At 40.0% G+C, this 2,470-nt stretch overlaps 1 non-coding gene across 1 annotated transcript; it reads left to right on the forward strand.

Annotated features, from left to right (window-relative positions):
- Positions 1 to 530: 530 nt before the first annotated feature.
- LOC145618741 (small nucleolar RNA R71) lies at positions 531 to 636 on the forward strand. The gene has a single exon (XR_014108000.1). It is a non-coding gene; the product is annotated as a small nucleolar RNA R71 (small nucleolar RNA).
- The last annotated feature ends 1,834 nt before the right edge of the window (positions 637 to 2,470 follow it).

Here is a 2,470-nt window from a genome sequence, read left to right on the forward strand (position 1 = left end):
CTCTGATGACCTCAAGCCCAAATCCCGAGAAAGCCTTGAAAGCCGTAAAACGGCGCCCCCCACGACACGTGGCGACCTCTGATTGCGCAGCCAATCATGTCCCGAGATTTTAGGGCATAAACCCTAAAGGGGCACATACTCCCACCCCTATATATACCCCAATCATTTATGATGGGAGGGGTGGATTTTGAGGTGACATTAATATAAGAGCTCTAAAAACGCTCCAACTTCTCTCTACTTTCTCTCTCTAGCCTTTTCCGTTTCCGTTCACTAACTTGAGCGTCGGAGGCGAATATTCCGATCACCGGAATATTCTTTATTTTGCAGGTGTCCGAGTCTTTGTCAACAAAGCGCGACCAGTATCCGAGGGAATCACAAAAAACCCCGAAACACTTACCACATCATCTATTACATCCACAACCTCTTCTTCCGTCTTGTTCATGATTGGCCCTCCGGCTCCGGCATCTAGGCTCGATCTACCTTGAAAGCTCAAACCACTATAAAAGATTTGGATCACTTGATATGTTGAAATTCCGTGGTGAGGACATTCCCTTTGGTAGTCCTTGTACCTCTCCCATGCTTCATAGAGATTCTCTCTAGGCAATTGCTTAAAACTTTGGATTAAGGCTCTAGCCTCCGCCATCTTCTTTGGTGGGTAGAAACGGGACAAGAAAGCTTTTTGTGACATCATCCCATGTCTTCAAGGAATTGGGCTTCACTTCTTTGTCTAGCCATTCCAAAGATCTTCCTATGAGAGAGAAAGGGAACAACTTAAGGCGGATAAACTCTTGAGAAACTCCATTGACATTGATAGTGTTGCAATATTTTTCAAACTCCTTAAGATGGTTCAATGGGCTCTCGTTCTTTGCCCCACTATATTGTCTCCTCTCAATTAGGGTGATCATTACCGGCCTAATTTCAAAATCGCTTGCCGGTGTTGTAGGTGGAGATATGCCGCTCTCATACCTATATGCACCGGGCACTCCAAGTTCCTTCAAGGCAACTCTTGAATTACTTCCCATGGCTAGGGATCCAAGCACACAAAACTCAAAGAAAATGTTAGTAGCACGGCTACAAGTGTAGCCTAAAGTGTAAAATCTTTTTGTATTTTGCCAATAAAGTGGAATAGACTCAGTAACAACATGCACTCAAAGCACCATTCCCCGGCAACGGCGCCATTTTGATGGGAAGGAGAATGGTAGATCGTTGGGCTACCACCCCACCCAATCAAACAAAATTTGTAACTTAACAAACCCCTATTTAGTGTAGTTGTAAGTCAAGATCGAACCCAAAGGAATGGAGGTCGAATGCACGATGCCTAAGTTAAGCTATTCCGAAGTCTAGTAGGGGTTTATGGTAGAAACTAAAGCTAAGCTAGGCGATGCAAAAGGCTTTTACTAAATGAATGCTAAGGCACTAGGGGAATGGATCCACATGCATCAACGATGAAGTTCAATCAACTTGGGGAATTAACCAATCAAGTCAAGCAATGTGAGGGAAAACCGAAATTGCAACCAAGAGAGTACATCAAGCTATTCTCCTAGAGGTCTAATTAGCGTCAACTACATCAAACACTAGCTAGGAAACATCACAAGATATCTCAATCGAGTAAATGTAAGCCACAAATCAATGGTCCGTATCAATGTGAACTCACAATGCAATCTAGTGTGAATAACAAGGGTGATCAAGCCTAAGCAAGCACACACATGCACAAAATCAATCAACCAATTTAATCACATTATCAACTCAATCAATTTCCCCCAAATTAATCTCAATTCATCATCAATACATGCTTCACCACTACCCTAGCAAATAAACTACTCACAATCCATAAAGAACATCAAAATCAAAGCTAAACTAATCATCATTCCCAAATTCATCAATTGAAATCAAATTGAAACCAACAAATTCAATCAAATCAATCAAACTATCAATTAACCAAATCAAACAACAATACTAATGAAATCAAACATTGAATTGCATTATGGAGTAAAGAATTCTTACAAACTTGATAGGAATCAAATCAAATGAAGCAATCTTTAATCATCAATCATCAAACCCACACTTTCTCTCTCTAAAATCTAATCTAATCTAATTCTCTAATTGTCTAATTGTTTCTCTCTCTACCCAAAAATGGGTATTTATAAAATACAAGGATTAAAGAAAATAAAAGAGAAAAGAAAATAAAATGGAAAAGAAAATAAAAGGAAAAGGAAAAGAAAAGAAAAAGAAAATAAAATAAATAACAAAATAAAAAGAAAGTAAAAGGAAAATAGAAAATAAAATAGGAATAAAATAAAGCAAAATTCCCCAAAAATAGAAGTCAGGGGCTACGAAATGCTGCTCTAAGACTCATGGGAAATCATCCCCTGCTTCGCATCTTCAAACCCACGTACGTGCGACCGCAAAGAAGGTAAGTGCGGCCGCAAGGGTTGCGAGTGCGGCCACACCTGTTGAGGTGTGGAAGCTT

Source organism: Chenopodium album, chromosome 26 (genome assembly GCF_948465745.1).
Source record: "Chenopodium album chromosome 26, dcCheAlbu1.1, whole genome shotgun sequence".
Taxonomy (NCBI): Eukaryota; Viridiplantae; Streptophyta; class Magnoliopsida; order Caryophyllales; family Amaranthaceae; genus Chenopodium; species Chenopodium album.